Here is an 18,092-nt window from a genome sequence, read left to right as displayed (position 1 = left end):
TAGTGTCTAAAATTTCTTTCCAAGTTCTCTCATCTTTTAAGTGGATTTTAATTGGCCGTGTTGGTACCAATTTGTGGTAGGAGGCCTCTTATTTGTTTCCTGGCTGTCCAGACTCCCAAAATAACCACACAGAAACTGTATTAAATAAATTACTGCTTGGCTCATTTGTTCTAGCTTCTTTTTTTTATTATTCTTTTTTAATTAAAATTTCCACCTTCTCCCCGTTTCCCATTTCCCTCCCCTCCTCCCAAATATTGCCCCCTCCCCCCAGTCCCCTCCCCCTATCCCCACTCCTCTTCTCCTCCCCCCACACCATTCCCCCTCCCTCTCGATACTGAAGAGCAGTCCAAATTCTCTGCCCTGCGGGAAGACGAAGGTCTTCTATCTATGTCCAGGAAGGTGAGCGTCTAAACAGGCTGAGTACCCACAAAGCCAGTTCATGTATTAGGATCGAAACCTAGTGCCATTGTCCTTGGCTTCTCATCAGCCTTCATTGTCCGCCATGCTCAGAGAGTGCAAATGGATGGAAATAGAAAACACTATCCTGAGTGAGGTATCCCAGACCCAAAAAGAGGAACATGGGATGTACTCACTCATAATCAGTTTCTAGCCATAAATAAAGGACATTGAGCATATAATTTGTGATCCTAGAGAAGCTAAATAAGAAAGTGAACCCAAAGAAAATCATATAGTCATCCGCCTGGAGAGGGGAAGTAGACAAGATTGCAGGGCAAAAACTGGGAACTTGCGGGTGAGGTGGCAAGGGGCAAAGGGGAAATGGGATGAGAAACATGAGAAGGGGAGGATGGGAGGAGCTCGGGGGATTAGGATGGTTGGGATATAGGAAGGGAGGATACGGGAGCAGCGAAGTATTGTTCTAGCTTCTTATTGGCTAACTCGTTCATCTTAATTTAATCCATTTCTATTAATCTGTGTTTCACTATGTGGCTGTAGCTTACCAGGTAAAGTCCTATCCCGGGCATCTCCAGTGGGACTACATGGTTTCTCTAAACTCTGCCTTCCCTCTCCTAGCATTCAGTTTAGTTGCCCCCACCTAGTTCTACTCTGCTCTATCAACAGGCCAAGGCAGTTTCTTTATTAACCAATGATATTCACAGCATACAGAGGGGAAACCCACATCAACCACCTCAATTAAGTGTTTTCCTTTATGAGAGTTGCTATGGTCTGTAGTAGGAGCTGCGGGCCTGCTTTTCATCCTGCCCGGCTCCTGCACAGCTAGCTTTACACCAGAAATAATTACACGGAAACTATATTCTTTTAAACACTGCCTGGCCCATTTCTATTCATGTGTGTAGCACCTTGAGGTGTGCTTACCAGGAAGATTCTAGCCTACGTCCATCCTGGGTCAGAGCTTCATTGCGTCTGCTCTGGAGCACACTGGCATGGCGTCTGCCCCAGAGAGGAGAGAAGCTGCCTTGCATCTGAGCTCACTTCCTCTTCCTCCCAGCATTCTATTCTGTCTACTCCACCCACCTAAGGGATGGCCTATCAAATGGGCCAAGGCAGTTTGTTTATTGACAAATGACCTTCCTCCATCAATGGTCATGGTGTCTCTTTGCAGCAATAGAAACCCTAACTAAGACAATGAAATAATCTAACTGGTTTCTAAGCCAGTAATTAATGTCTCCAAATTTTATGGAGGTGAAAGCTTAGTCCTTGAACATAAAATGGATAAGAGTATAAAAACAAATTTCCTCTTACTCCTTTCTGTGTTTTTAATTTTAATGTTCACACATACACACACATACACACACACAAACACACACAGATGCTCTTCCCTCAGATACAAATGAGAGTACACCCATATGTGGAACAAATACCAGAAGCTAAAGTTATGGTGCGGATGGGACTTGAAAACTCCTCCTGGGAATCTGGGCAGATTACAGGTTTAAAATCTAAAGGAAGAAACAGGTCAAGGAGAAGACCCAAGCAGGGAGCCATTTTTACTTCCAGATTCTGGACGGTATGAATATTTCATTGTTTGACTTAAGTGTTTCCCAAGTGTTCTGATCTCAGTTGTAAGACTGCCATATCTCAAAACAATAGCATTAATTGTGTACTTTTCCAGCATCCTAGTCTTTCTCCTTTGTTCCAGATAAAAGAGGTCAGGTACCATTTTGTAATTCGCCATTTTGTAATTCAAAATTTACAGCAATTTCGCCATCATGATGGAGATCTTTCCTATTCATCTTGATCATGAAAATGATAGAAACCTATTTAAGTTGTATAGATTATCTTTTTCAAAGAGCAAGGAAAATAATGAAATGTTGTCAGGAGAGCTGCTTGTTCGTTCCTGACTGCTCAGCACTGAAATAATCATACAGAAACTATATTATTCAAAACATTGCATGGCTCATTAGCTCTAGCTTCTTATTCACTAACTCTTACATATTAATTTAACCCATTTCTATTAATCTGTGTATCGCCACCAGGCTGTGTCTTACTGGATAAAGTTCCAGCATCTGTCTCCATTGGGGCTACATGGCTTCTCCTGACTCTGCCCTCTTTCTCCCAACATTCAGTTTAGTTTTCCCCACCTAGCTCTGCTCTACCCTATCACAGATCCAAACCAGCTTCTTTATTAACCAATGGTATTCACAGCACACAGAGGTGAATCCCACATCAATGAAATTTATTAAAAAATAAAAAGCACAACTTATGTTACTATCACATTTATTCTTATAATACAAATCATATTAAGACTAGCAATAACTGATTTGACTATCCCTGGTGTGAGAGATTTACCTAAGAAACACAGAGGGAAATAGACATAGAGTTAAACAAAGGGGTAAACCTATAATTAGAGAGTGAAGACTATTTCAAAAAAAAAAAAGACTAGACAACTCATCTGAGAAGTAAAATGATACTATTGATTGAATTGAATGTCACCAGTGTGAATTGCCACAGCAGTTTTCGGGGCATGAAGTTTTCATCAGGCATTTTAGCTGAACTTTCTCATCAACTATATTGGATGAAGGACCAATGTTTATGCTCAATCAGCTACAATTTGAAAGTCTAAAAATTCAAGAAGAGGGTTATGGCCCTCTAAATCTTTGCTATGCCATATATAACTCCTAGAGTAGTAATAATAGGCATGAACAGAGATGTTATTAGCAATGTAGAATTACAGGCTTCACCTCAGACCAGTGAATCAGAATCTGTGAATTAACATGATCCCTGGTAATTCTTATTAAGGTCTGACAAGTTCTTCTCTGGATATTAGCTGAGAGTTGGACTTGCCTAATTTAAAGTACCATAGTCATGTCTCCATTTTTTGCCCTCATGATTATTTCTGACAGCCAAATTCTTAGGAAATGCAATGAGACTAACTGATAATGTAATTCACCAAAATCTGTCAAATGAGTACTATGTACTCAGTCAAGTATTCTATTAGGTCCTTAGAGAGAAACCAAAAATGAACTCTTCTACTCTCAAAGATAAAACTTGGATTAGGAGGAAGAGAGACATATAGACATACACCTACTTTCTCTCTGCTTCTCCTGATGCATTTCATACTCTGTTTATACAGATGTTGTGGTTTGGATATGAAATGTCCCTCAAAGACTCATGACTTTGGATGGGGAAAATATTTGATAGGAAAAAAAAAGTATTTCCACTGCAAGTATAAGGGCCTGAGTTCAAAGCCCCAACATCCACATAAAAAAACAAAAACCGTGCATAGCTGCATAGCTATTCACATCTGTGACCCAGCATTGAATGTGGTGACAGACAGAATCCCCGAGTTGCAGGGATAGAGAGAAGCAGATCCCGAGAGCTCAGAGGCTTGCTAGCTTCCAGTTCAGTTCCTGTTCTCATGGCAGCAAGGTGCTGGCCAAGGAAGACACTGGATAGGCTGCTCTGGCTTTAGCATACACACACATGGGCATGCACACTAGCATACTCACGTGTTCACACCACACACAAACAATGTGTACCCATCACACACTATGTGAACATGTCTTAGATGAAGCACAATTAATAAAAACTCAGAGAAATTGGGGTTCAACCTGAAGATCCGAAGCAAAACAGCCAGCCACTGGTTCTTAGGTCGACCTCAGTCTGAAATGGTGATCCTCCCTCCAGGAATCTCAGAATGAGACTGTGTCTGAGAGCTGTCCTCTCATTTTATAATCCTCCCTCCTTCTGGGATTAAAGGCGTGTGCCCTGGGATTCAATGCATGCTCCACCCAGTTTCTATGACAACTAGTGTAGCTACTGGGATTAAAGGTGTGTGTTACCGTGGCCTGGACTGTAAAGCTGGCCAGCGTGGCTGTTTTACTCCCTCGATCCCCAGGCAAGCTTTATTTATTAAAATACAACTGAAATGCCACTGCACTTGGAAGCTTGGTCCCAGTTTTTGAACCCAATCATTGAGATAACAGTGAGTCATGAGGACCTTTACTTAATGTTGGGAGAGACAGTAAGAGATGGAGTCCTGTAGAAGGGTGTCGCCAGGGACATGCCTGGTGTAGCTTGATCTGTCGCTTTTCCCTCCTTACAGCTGCAATGAATTAAGCAATTTTCTTCTCCCATGTCCTACAAACATGAATTTTGGCTTCACCTCATTGAAACCATGATTCGAAATAAATATTTCCTCCTAAATTGATCCTGTCAGATACTTGTCGCAGCAACAAAATGCCTAACAGCCCAGTTTTGATTCCTGTTCTCCAAATATGCTCCATGCCTTTGATCTTTCGTCGTCAATATCTCTTCAACCTGGAACTTTTGTTATCTGCTTCATCTTCAACAGTGGAAGAGTTTCACAGTCTTCAAAAGCCTGTTTGAAGCAGCTCTAAATTACATTGTTCTGTCATTGTCTATCACACCTAAGAGAATGCACACCTTCCCCTGACTCTGCTCACACTGACTCTCAGAAGAATGAAAACAATGGTGTTTGTGAAGAAAAAGAAATAACTATCCTTTCCTAAATTAAACACAGTAACTCCTTGAATTCTCTTATTTAAGAGACCTCTGTGCACTTTTCTCCTAAGTCTTTCAGTTATTCCTCAAAGAATTTTCAGGAAAATGATTGCCAAATGACCCTCTTTCTGTAATCAAATTTTATGATTTTGTCAAAATTTGAAACATTTCACTTAGAAATCAAAATATTTGCCCTCTGGTGCTAAACTATAGCAAGAAGTTTTGCACAACCTCCTATATGGCTCCTAGCCCAAAAACAGACAAACAAATCCAAAATCCCCGATTCTGAGCAAGTCTCCTGCATTGTCAATGGTGGTTGTAATTTTCAGTGGATACTCTAGATGGTAGCATTGTGTATTTTATTCCGTTATATCATTTATTGGTTTTCTAAATATTTTTTTACATCAGAGCAGGCATATGGGTAGAGGGAAGATAGATGGGTAAATGCTAATGTCACTTCAACTGAAATCCATGACAAGGTGATTGTCAGTAATTTTTTAATTCTATTTTATCAGTCCAATTCCTGTCTATTTTCACAATTGAACAATTTTTTCAATCTGTATAACTGATTCCACTAACTCACCTCCCACTCATGTTCCCACCCTGAGCAATCCAATTTTTCCTTTCCCCTGTCTAACCCTTCTAATGCTGTTATTTCATTGACTTTGTGTCGTCACCCAATCTACAGCCCAACTGCCTCTTCTAGGGCTTGTCTGAACCATTTATAAGACAGTAACCCTTCCCTTTTTTCTGTTTTTCCAACATTTTTAATTTGTAACTTACAGAAAGTTAAAAGAATATTGTAAAAGGCAACCACGTACCTGGTCACTGAGATCCACCACTTAGCATGTCGCCACATTTCTGCCCTCCTTTTACATCCTCCTCCTCCCCCCACCCCCTCTGCTGCCTTTCTGCAGTCATCCTGACACACTCTAAGTGCTTTCCCATGCATTTCCTAGGTTGCAGATAGCATTTCAGTTGTACATAAGTCCTCTTAAGAATAAGGACATTTGCTTACAGCACCTTCTTGAAACCCTTTGTTCCCCTTGTCTTCTCTTGACATTTATTTATTTATTAAAGATTTCTGCCTCTTCCCCGCCACCGCCTCCCATTTCCCTCCCCCTCCCCCGATCAAATCCCCCTCCCTTGTCAGCCCTAAGAGCAATCAGGGTTCCCTGCCCTGTGGGAAGTCTAAGGACCACCCACCTCTAGCCAGGTCTAGTAAGGTGAGCATCCAAACTGCCCAGGCTCCCACAAAGCCAGTACGTGCAGTAGGATCAAAAACCCATTGCCATTGTTCTTGAGTTCTCAGTAGTCCTCATTGTCCGCTATGTTCAGGGAGTCCGGTTTTATTACAGGAGAACACTTCCTATGTATAACCCCAGCAGCACAGACATTAAGGGCATCATTGAATAAATGGGACCTCCTGAGACTGAGAAGCTTCTGTAAAGCAAAGGACACTGTCACTAAGACAAAAAGGCAACCCACTGACTGGGAGAAGATCTTCACCAACCCCGCAACTGACAAAGGTCTGATCTCCAAAATATATAAAGAACTCAAGAAACTAGACCGTAAAGGACTAATCAACCCAATTAAAAAATGGGGCACTGAACTGAACAGAGAATTCTCAACAGAAGTTCGAATGGCCAAAAGACATTTAAGGTCATGCTCAACTTCCTTAGTGATCAGGGAAATGCAAATCAAGACAATTGTAAGATACCATCTTACACCTGTCAGAATGGCTAAAATCAAAAACACCAATGATAGCCTTTGCTGGAGAGGTTGTGGAGTAAGGGGTACACTCATCCATTGCTGGTGGGAATGCAAACTTGTGCAACCACTTTGGAAAACAGTGTGGCGGTTTCTCAGGAAAGTCGGAATCAACCTACCCCTGAACCCAGCAATACCACTCTTGGGAATATACCTAAGAAATGCCCTATCATACAACAAAAGTATATGCTCAAATATGTTCATAGCAGCATTGTTTGTAATAGCCAGAACCTGGAAACAACCTAGATGCCCTTCAATGGAAGAATGGATGAAGAAAGTATGGAATATATACATATTAGAGTACTACTCAGCAGTAAAAAAACAATGACTTCCTGAATTTTACATGCAAATGGACGGAAATAGAAAACACTATCCTGAGTGAGGTGAGCCAGACCCAAAAAGAGGAACAGGGGATGTACTCACTCATATTTGGTTTCTAGCCATAAATAAAGGACATTGAGCCTATAATTCGTGATCCTAGAGAAGCTAAATAAGAAAGTGAACCCAAAGAAAAACATATAGGCATCCTTCTGAATATTAACCTTCATCAGGTGATGAAAGGAGACAGAGACAGAGACCCACATTGGAGCACCGGACTGAAATCTCAAGGTCCAAATCAGGAGCAGAAGGAGAGAGAGCACGAGCAAGGAACTCAGGACCGCGAGGGGTGCACCCACACACTGAGACAATGGGGATGTTCTATCGGGAACTCACCAAGGCCAGCTGGCCTGGGTCTAAAAAAGCATGGGATAAAACCGGATTCACTTGACTTTTGTGTACACCTAACCATGTCTTTCCAAAGACATAAAGCAAAGGAGGTGGTTGAGTGTAACGGCGTAAATGAATGTTAGACGGAAGTTATAGTAAAATATTTAGCTTTAATTGGGGAAAAACTCACAGAAACCAAAGTTTTAGTGGAGAACAGGAAAGCAGAAGGGAAGGCGGGGAGCACACCCGCAATCTTTATAAGTAAAAATTATCCTCGGGGGACCCCGCCCTACAAGCAAGGTGATTGGCTGGGTCTCCCCTACAGTTGAGGACCACAGGAGTCTACTTCTAGTCCGTAAACTAACTCTGAAAAAAAAAATGAAAAAGAAAGGTAGGGAAATATCTGCTTAATTAGAAAGATAGCACATACTTATTGTAGAAAACAGGAGAAATAAATTTGGGGAATTTTTAAAAATATATAATAGACCATATAAAGATAATTCTTCTATAAATACTTTCCAATTAAAACTTCCCCTATATATAATCAATTTTAAATAATTGAACTGATAGAATGATTAAAATATTTTATTCTCTTTCCATTCAATTTTAAACAAATGTGATCAGGAAGAAAATATAAGCATTTCTATTTTTCAGTTAAACAAAAGACAGGAAAAGTCATATGGAGGCAGTATAACATTCTCCATTGATGGTCTTCTGAATTTTAACATCTGTTCACATGTGGAAAATACCTTTACAAGAGCTAAGAAAATGAGGTAAAAGAATCTAGTATTTGGTTTTAACAAAGAATAGTAAAAGAATATTAAGGAAGATGTAGTAGTTGCTTTTCTATTGATGCATGAAAAAAACCCACCGTGACCAAGGTTGGTTATAGAAGGAAGTGTTTATTTGGGCGTACAGTTCCAGAGGGATGAGTCGACTCCATCACAATCATCATCAAGAAGTATGGTAGCAGACAGGCATGACAACTGCAGCTGGAAGCTGAGACCTCAAAGTCCACACCTCAAACCACAAACAAAAAGCAGAGGGAAAACTTAGACTGATAGCCATGATACTTTAACAGTATGACTGCCTAAATAAGACCTGAATACAGATAATACCAATATACATGCTTCCATGGAAGAGGGAAATCTCATGAGACTTCATCCCTAAACAAAAACAAAAACTACAAGCAACTAAAGGATACTGAAAGTGAGAGAAGTAATCTTCTACTAGCAAGAAACCCCCTAATAAGTTATTAGTGGCCAAGTGGCCAGCCCTGAAATCATGTACATATAAGCAATACTGAACTTATGGATCAGGTTATATTTAGATATTTATTCTTGCACATATCTACACACATATATGTGTGTAATAATAAGACGCAGAAAGGCGACCAGAAACTTATGAGTGAGTGCAGGTTGTGGTGGAAGAGCTGGTGAAAGGAACGAGAATGAAGGAAAGTGATGTAACTGTATTTTATCTAAAAAAAGAAAAACTACTCATAAACAAATCAAATTGAACCCTAATCAAAAAGTCCAGAATCTGATATGATATTGAAGACAGTCTTGCAATTGCAAATCCTTGCAAAACTGAAAATCATTTGTACTTCTACCACACAATGGTATATAAATTATTAGTCCTAAAAGGGGAAATGGGAGCATAGTGAGGAAATATTGGACCAGTACAATAGAACACAGCAAGTCACATACCAAATCTTGTAGCTCCACTTCCACTGTCAAAGAACTAGGATGGATGGTTATTCCTCTCTATGTTTGCTACCTGCAATGTACATCTCTCTCATGGAACTGGTTCCATTTCTTTATTCAGTTGTCTTTGGCACATGTCTTAGGGCCCTGGCATCTCCAACATCTTGGGCTCTGCAGTGCAATCCAGGTTTCACAATCACAGTTTTACACAATGGCCTCTCAGAACCTCTAGCTCTCTCAAAGCTTTCCTGGAGGGATGTTCCTGTCGCATACAGCCTAGTCTTAGTGGCTCTTTTGAAAACTTGAAGGATGAATCTATGATGTCATCATGTTTACATCCTTCATGCTTCTAAAGTCAAGACAATGAGGATGACATGGCCAAGTATGGCTGTCAGCTTGGGATGTACCCTGGCCCCCATGAAGTTTTTGTTCAATTTTTTATAGGGTCTGAAAATGCCTCAACCTTTCTTTCACAAGTTGGAAGCTTAGTTTAATTGGGTCTTTTTCTGAGGCCACTGTTCCCATTATTCCAGTTTCCAGGACCGTAATTAAAGGCAGTAATCTCCCCATCTCTTTCAGCACAAACCTTGACTACGCTGAAGTTTTCTAGTGTTCTTTTTCTCTTTAAAATGTGTATTTTGCATTTCTTCCTTTCCTGTTTCCTCTTTTTTTTTGTACTTTAAAATTGGAAATAAAATTACATAATCCCCCTCTCTCCTTCCTTCAGTCCTTTCTTGTTTCAGCTCTCCATCTTGTTCCCTCTTACATTTTTCTCTTTCATATGTAAGAGATAATAAATACCCTGTGTTTAATCAAAATTCTAGTGTGAATAAGAAAAAAGGGATATGCCAGATACAGTGGTACACACCTTTAACCTCAGCATTCTAGAAGTTGGGTGGATCTCTGTTGGTTCAAGGCCAGCCTGAATTACATAGTGAGTTCCAGGACAGCTAGGAATGTGTAGAGAGAGGGTGCCTCAAAAAGAGAGGGAGAGAAAGGGAGAAAGAAAAGGAAGGGAGGGAGGGAGTTTGGGAAGGAAGAAAGAAGGAAGGAAACAGAATATATGTGTATGTGACCTGGGGCTCCAGCACAGTTGGTAAAATGCTTGCCTGGGAGCCCTGGGTTCTGTTCACAGAATGACAGAAACTGGGCAGGTGGTGTACATCTGTCACCTCAACACTTAGAATACAGAAAGATCAGGAGTTCAAGATTTTTCTTGAAATATTTGAAATAGCAAATTGGAGGTCAACCTGGAATCCATGAGACTATATCTCAAAAAAAAAAAAGAAGAAGAAAAAAGAATGTGCACTCTTCTTTTTTGTTGTAGACCTCTGTAACAGTCATTATTAATAACTGTGTGATGGGTTCAGTATATGCTTCCTTTACATTGCCTTCTCCAAAAAAAAAATTAGCCATTGCCTCTTATTTTAGTCTCAGGCAAATTCTTAGGATAAGGGAAGAAGGCCAAATTTTTCACCAAAATGTCACCAGAATGGCCTCTAACCTAGTTGCCAACATTGTTACGCTCTGAAAACTCTTGAACTGGGCCACCACAGTCTAGGTTTCTCTTAGCGCTGCTGTCAATTCCAGCCCCCAGGTAGCTCTTTTGATCTCCAATCACAGTAGTCAACCAATTTTCTAGACCAATTCCTAATGTTTCCACATTTCCTCACAGCAACATCCCACTTTGTGGGACCAACTTCTGCATTAGCTACTTTTCTATTTCTGTGATAAATGCAATGACAAAGGCAACTTACAGGAAAGAGAAGGAGATCTGGGGGCTTATGTTTCCAGACAGAAAGTTCTTCAGGGTGGGGAAGCATAGCAGCAGGCAGGCCCAGTGAGAGGAGCAAAAACTGAGAGCTCACCTGTCTCCGCCTCCCGAGTGCTGGGATTAAAGACATGCACCACCACTACCCAGTGAGAGCTCACTTCTTGAAACACAAGCAGAAAGCAGAGGGAGAAGACTGGAAGTAAACCCTCAGATCCTACCCCCAGTGATAGACTTCCTCCAGCACAACCACACCTCCAAAACCTCCCCAATTCCTGAAAGTTATACACTGGCCTCCACACATGCACCTTAACATGCACGTGCTCTCACACATGCATGCACATACACACAGAATAGATAATTAAAATGTAACAGAGAAATAGGTATTTGTCAGTGGGGGAGAAAAAAGAGGTAAAGAGAAAGGTAGGTGTATAAGCTGATAACAAGACCACTCCAAGGCAAAGGCAGAAAATATGAACCTGGTCATGAGAGAAGCAGCAGGAGCTGGGCAGAGATAGAGACCAGCAGAATACAAGAGAGCAGAGAGAAGGGGAGGAGGAAGACAGAAAGAAGACATCTAAGAGAGTGAGCATAACAAAAGTAGCTGGGTTATAAGGAGAATGAGTAGCGGAGGGAGAGAAGCCCATGGGGTGGAGAAGTTTAGGGTGAGGAGGTGAGAAGACCTAGCATGGACTGTGAAGTGTGTAACAGGTCCTTGTGACACTGAGAGAGCCTGGAGGTCAGCATGATATGTGGTGTGCTAATTGGCACCACAGAGAGTCATTTGTCCCATCTGTCAGTGATCAGAAAAATGAATCATTTGGTAGAGGGGAACTAGCTTCACAAGTCCCTGAGGAAAGGTGGATTTCCTTTAACTCTCAGATTTTGGGGAAATGGAGTTTCTTTTGGACCTGACAGTAGGAAAGAGGGACAAAGAGAAAAGGAGAAAAGAAGGGGGTAGCAAAAGAGGGACAGAGGAAGGAAAGATTAATTTACAAACCAGTATCAATTCACACTCCCAAGAAGATATGTTGTTTTGAGTAAGTCACTACCTCGAATTTCTCGTCTATCAAGTGAGGTAAACAAAGTTGACCTTAATTTGTTTGTAAGAATTCTATAACACCAACATAAAATCTGTAGTATGATGGGGCTATCACACATGTTAAAATCCAATAGACTCATGGGGTATTATTATTTCCACTTTATTTGTTTGCCCATATTCAACACACATTTATTGAGTGCCTATTCTTTGCAGAGAACTAGTAAAGACCAAAAACATGAAGGAAAAATACAACTAAAAGAAAAGTGAAGAAAAATCCATTTAAGAATGAAAGTGTATCCAATTTCCAGGAGAATCTATATATGCTTTTCTTTGGGTTCACCTTATTACTTAGCTTCTCTAGGATCACAGACTATAGGCTCGATGTCCTTTGCTTATGACTAGAATGAGTGAATACATACCATATTCATATTTTTGGGTCTGGGTTATCTCACTCAGGATAGTGTTTTCTATTTCCATCCATTTGCATGCAACATTCAAGATGTCATTGTTTTTTATCACTGAGTAGTACTCTAATGTGTATATATTCCACACTTTCTTTGTCTGTTGAGGGGCATCTAGGTTGTTTCCAGGTTCTGGCTATTACAAATAATGCTGCAATGAACATAGTTGAACAAGAGCTTTTGTAGTATGATTGGGCATTTCTTGGGTATATTCTGGTATTGGTGGATCCTGAGATAGGTTGACTTCCAATTTTCTGAGAAACTGCCACACTGACTTCCAACGTGGTTGTACAAGTTTGCATTCCCACCAGCAATGGATGAGTGTTCCCCTTACTCCACATCCTCTCCAGCATAAGATAGCTAGGCAAAAGTTGGGAGCATGGGGGTGGGGTGGGGTGGGAGAAGGGGGAGATGGGGAGAGGGAAGGGAGAAGGGAAGGACTGGGGAGAGCTTGGGGGGTTGGGATGGTTGGGATGGAGGAAGAACGGATATGGGAGGAAGCATGGAGATATCTTAATTGAGGGGGCCATTTTGGGGTTGGCAAGAGTCTTGGCTCTGAAGGGGTTCCCAGGAGTCCGTGGGAATGACTCCAGCTAGGACCCTAGGCAGTGGTGGAGAGGGTGCCTGAACTGGCCTTGTCCCATAGTCACACTGATGAATATCTTGAATATTACCATAGAACTTTCTTCTGGTGATGGATGGAGATAGACAGAGACCCACATGGGAGCACTGGACTGAGCTCCCAAGGTCCAACTGAAGAGCAGAAGGAGGGAGAATATGAGCAAGGAAGTCAGGACCACAAGGGTTTGATCCACCCACTGAGACAGTGTGCCTGAACTAATGGGAGCTCACCAAAGCCAGCTAGACTAGGACTGAAGGAGCATGGGATCAAACTGTACCCTCTGAATGAGGCTGACAAATGGGGCAGACTGAGAAGCCTATGATAATGGCACTGGGATTTGTCTCTACTGCATGTACTGGCTTTTGGGGATCCTATTCTATTTGGATGCATACCTTTCTAAGCCTGAATGGAGCGGGGAGGGCCTTGGACTTTCCATAGAGCAGGGTACCTTGCCCTCTCTCAGGACTGGAGGGGGAGCGGGGAGGGTGTTTGGGCGAGCTGGAGGGAAGTGGGAGGAGGCGAGGAAGTAGAAATTTTGATTGGTATTACTTATAAAGTAATAAAAAAAAGAATGAAAGTGCACCGACCCGGTACAGCTGCTTCCGGCCTCCCAAGGCTCCGTGAGGCCGCTCCCTGGATGCTGGGCCCCAGAGCTACCTGTAGCGTGCAGCGCCTAGATACCTGGGTTCCCAAGGAGGCCTGCACTGTGACTCGCGACTGCTGTCACCAAGGACATCTCCATTCTGACCTCGCGGAGGGAGGCTGCGTCTCAGTTGCGCCCTCCGGGGACAGTGGGGCCACTTTGTAGACCCAGAGCCTCCTAAGTTAAGGAATGTGTGTAACCCCTGGACACTTCCATCCCGTCTTCCTCTCAACTGGGACTTCCTGTTCCTTGAGCTCCCTCAGGCAGCGCAGTTTAAGGTTCCTCAAATTCAGGACCGAAGGACTCTGGACCAGCTACCTTCCTTCTTCGATGGAGCACCATCTCCCCTTTTAGGGACACCTTGGGGTGAGGCCTTGGTGAGTGACACTTAAGGTGCTGACCGCTTGAAGGAAATCTGAAAACAGAACATTGTGGGGGTGGTCCTGGCCTTATATGGCCCTGGAAGTCTTATGAGTGTGTGAGGTGGCAGTTGGATTTCTTTTCCCCTAAACTGACAAGGAGGCAAGCCATTTACCACACTTGGGGCTACATGAGCTCTTTCTGAATTCAGAGTAGAACAACATCAGACATCACCAAGCAGATACCTATTCTGAACCGGAACAGATTCCGGCCTCTAAGGAGATCCCAAGAATCTTAAGCAGAGTCAGAAAGCGGTTGCAGATTTGGTGGGCTCACTATACAGTTCAGTCATGTCTCCGAAAAGGCTTGGTGGCTAACTACCTAGACCTTGGGGCGGCAGGAAATCAACAAAGGCAGACTTGCCTGCCCCAGAACCCAGATGGCGGACAGTTCCCCTGAGAATTCTGGAAGTGACTGGGACAGTGGCCCAGAGACAATGGGAGATGTGGGGCCTCTCAAGACCAAGGATTCAGGGAAACCGAGCATCCCTGGGGCTGCTCCAGAGTCCAGCAGAGAGGTCCAAGTGGATCAACCTGGGAGCAAAAGAAAGGATTCCTTCAAGCGGGACAAGACTGTCTCTAGCGTTCAAGAGCCTGCAAGACTGGAAACTGGAGGAGCCATTCCTAAACTGGAATGGGATTCTGCGGATTCAGGGGGCATGAAGAACCTTGGAGTGTCACTCCAAGGAGGACAAGGCACCACTGGACCAGAGGCACTATTGAAGAAACCTGGTCAACGGCGTTGGCTACGGGAGCAACCAAGGGCTCCCTCACATTACCTGCAGGACCCAGAGGAGTATCTGCAGCTCTCTAGCAACTTGACCCTACGCCTGCTGGAGCTACTAGCCTCAGCCCTGCTGGCTCTGTGCTCCGGGCCACTTCGAGCTATCTTGGATGCTGCGGGCCTTCGAGGATCTGTGGGCCTCTGGCTACATGCGCTGCTGTGTTTCCTGGCTGCCCTACATGGGCTCCATTCTGTGCTGAGCCTGCTTACTGCCCACCCCTTGCATTTTGCCTGCCTCTTTGGCCTCTTGCAGGCCCTGGTACTGGTTGTCAGACTCCGGGAACCTACTGAGGATGAAAAGACCACTGATTTGGAGAGTGAGGGGCAGGGGAAGAAGGCCAAGGAACCAAGGAAAGATTCAAAAGGGTGCTGTGACAGGGTGAGGGTGGGGTCAAAGGGTGTGGCCTTTCGGAGGAAGGTGGAGAAACCCAGATCATAAGCACAGTGAACTCAGGAACGGGGAAGAGACTCGGGAGCACGAAGGCACAGGAGCCTCTGTCATACAAGTGACAGACAATGGACAATAGGATGTCACCATTTGAGTCACCAGCTGTTGTTATTGCTTTTTTTTTACATTTATCCACCTTTTTTGTTAAAAATTACCACCTCTAATCCCCCCAACACCTCCACTTTTAAAGAGCAAAATAAGTAAAATAAAAGTGATGGTGGAGAATGAAGACCAAAGGGTCCTTTCCAATGCCCCAGGGGTGGGCGAGGCCAGAGGCAAATAGAGAGCTCGGCTTAATTAAGAGGTAATGAGGAGATTCATGCTTTCCCTTGGATCCTAGGATCAGAGCCATCTAGAAGAGAGTGGGGTTGTGAGGCAGGGATTGTAGAAGGGGACCCAGGTGTTGTGGTACATGCAGGGAGGGTTTATTACTCAGTGAGATCCAGAAGAGACAGGGATGGTGCAAGCCACATGGGCACGAGGACCAGTTCAGAAGGGCTGTGCCGGGCAGCGGGGTCAGCACAGCGTCCCTCATCTCCACTCATGGTAGGCATTTGCTCACTCAGCAATAAATGTGCTACACTAAAGCCTAAATATACCAGTATAGTCTGAAAAAAAAAGAATGAAAGTGCATCTACCAGATTGGAAGCTATTTGGAGGCAAGAGTCATAGGTGTCATAGGATAGGGGCAAATTATTATAGTAGTGTCGGGGTGTGTTAACTATTCTAACAAATACTGTAGACAAAACACACCAAATTCAGAGAGGATGGAGAGAATGATTTTAGTGCAAGAAATGAGAAAGACTTCAGAGGTAAGTTAGAAGAAAGCATTTTATTTTTTACTATTTCTGCTTTGTTTTATTCTTTTTGGTGTGTACTAGTAATACATAGCAAATGTCTCCAGTGTGATAGTTCCATACTTACACAAGGCATGTGCTACTCAGATCTAGCTGCCTTTTTATCCATACTCTTCTCACTTTCCCATTACTATTCTACAGTCAGGTTGCCATTTTTTTCATTTTCTAAATAAGAGGAAAACTGTATTATGCTTTGTCGTCTTGACTTTGCTTTGACTTTAATTTAATACAATACTCCAGTTTCACCCTTTATTATGAGTCATAAGGTTTTGTACTTCCTTATGACTGACTAATATTCCATTGTGTGTACCATACTTTATTTTTACATTCACCTATTGATTGGCACCTGGACTTGCTCTATGTCTTAATCTATTGCAAGTAATGCCACAATTAGTATATGTATGCAGATATCTCTTTGGCCTACTATGTCAGTTTCATTTCCTGTAGGTTTAACCTGGAGATAAGATAGCTGGATCTTATGGTGCATCTAGTTTTAGTTTTACAGAAATGTTTATAAAATTTTAGAAATAGAAATTTGATGTAGATTGTTCTGTAGGATGTCGTATCTCATGGAAAAGGCAGCATTTGTAGAAAAATATTTCCCCAAAATATTTCTTATGTCTGTTCAACTTTTGATTTGTTTGTAACTTGTTTTTCACATTCTTCTTTTTCTACAGTGTAAAGTATTTTATTCACTTCACTAGAAAGCTAAGATTACCATGTCAAATCTAACACCTGTTGATGGTCAAATATTTAGAATATAGAGACTTCCCCATTGGTATGCAGTTGAAAAGCACTGTATTAAGCTGCCTTCTAAATTCCTATTTCTATACCCATAGAATAGTGCACCTCTCAGATCTCATTGGAGAAGTTTTCTTGTGCAGTAGATAGTAGTTAATACAGAAACTAACAACTGGTCAAAGTGCAGAGTAAGTGCACTGAATTCCCAGCAGCAAATAGGACATTCATATCACACCTTGTCTTAGTTCAGTTTCTATTGCTGTAATAAAGACTGTGGCCAAAAGCAACTTGGAATTGGTTATTTGGCTTACATGTCCCCAATAACAGTCTATCATTGAGAGACTCTAAGGCAGAAACTCAAGCAGGGTAGGAACCTAGAGAAAGGAACTAAGACAGAGACCATGGAAGATGGTCTGGCTTCCTCGAAGAGTTTATCTAAATTTTTCTATTATTAATTAATTAAAAACTCGGAAGTCAGATATTGTGGTAAAATCCTAGTAGATCAAGAAAGCAGCAGAGGAACGACCAGCTGACCCTCTCTCCCCATGTTTCCCCAATCAAAAGAGCTTATGAATATTTCTAAACCCTCTACTGTTTCCTATGCTTCTCTATCATATCATATCCCGAGTCCTCCAAAATCTCTATGGCTAATTCTGGTCAGCTAGTCCTTGACTCTGCCCCCTGATTCAAAGTTAACTTTATTAACACTCTCAAGTGTCACAGTGTAATCAAATATCCATCAACACTTGCTCCCTGTGGCTTTCTCAGTTCTTTTATAGTGGTTTTTTTTTTTTAAATGGAATTCAGGACCACCTATCCAGGGATGGCATTGCCTACAGTAGGGTGGATCTTCAACACATCAATCATTAGTCAAGAAAATCCCCCATAGTATTGCCTAACTCCAGGTCAAACTGAAAGAGGAATATTCTCAAATGAAATTCCTTCTTCCCAGATGACCCTAGCTTATGTCAAGTTAACAAATTAAAATTTTTTAAAAAATGAAACTAAAAACCTAACCATCACATATTCACAAAGCTTGAGGACTGTTGTGGAAAGGTGATAGAGAGTAAGGGCCAGAGGTTTAAGAGGACAAGATGGAAATTGTGTCATCTGGACATTACAGGCCCTCTGCTGTAATGAATCGCAGCAGCTGTGATTGCCCCCACGAGATCTGCACAA

At 42.3% G+C, this 18,092-nt stretch overlaps 1 pseudogene; it reads left to right on the top strand.

The window, feature by feature from the left end:
* Window positions 1-14,374: 14,374 nt before the first annotated feature.
* On the top strand, window positions 14,375-15,306 carry LOC130868549 (uncharacterized protein C6orf47 homolog; annotated as a pseudogene).
* Window positions 15,307-18,092: the final 2,786 nt, after the last annotated feature.

This window comes from Chionomys nivalis, chromosome X, assembly GCF_950005125.1.
Source record: "Chionomys nivalis chromosome X, mChiNiv1.1, whole genome shotgun sequence".
Lineage (NCBI taxonomy): Eukaryota > Metazoa > Chordata > Mammalia > Rodentia > Cricetidae > Chionomys > Chionomys nivalis.
Note: the sequence above shows the minus strand (reverse complement) of the source record. Positions and strands in the feature narration are given on the sequence as shown.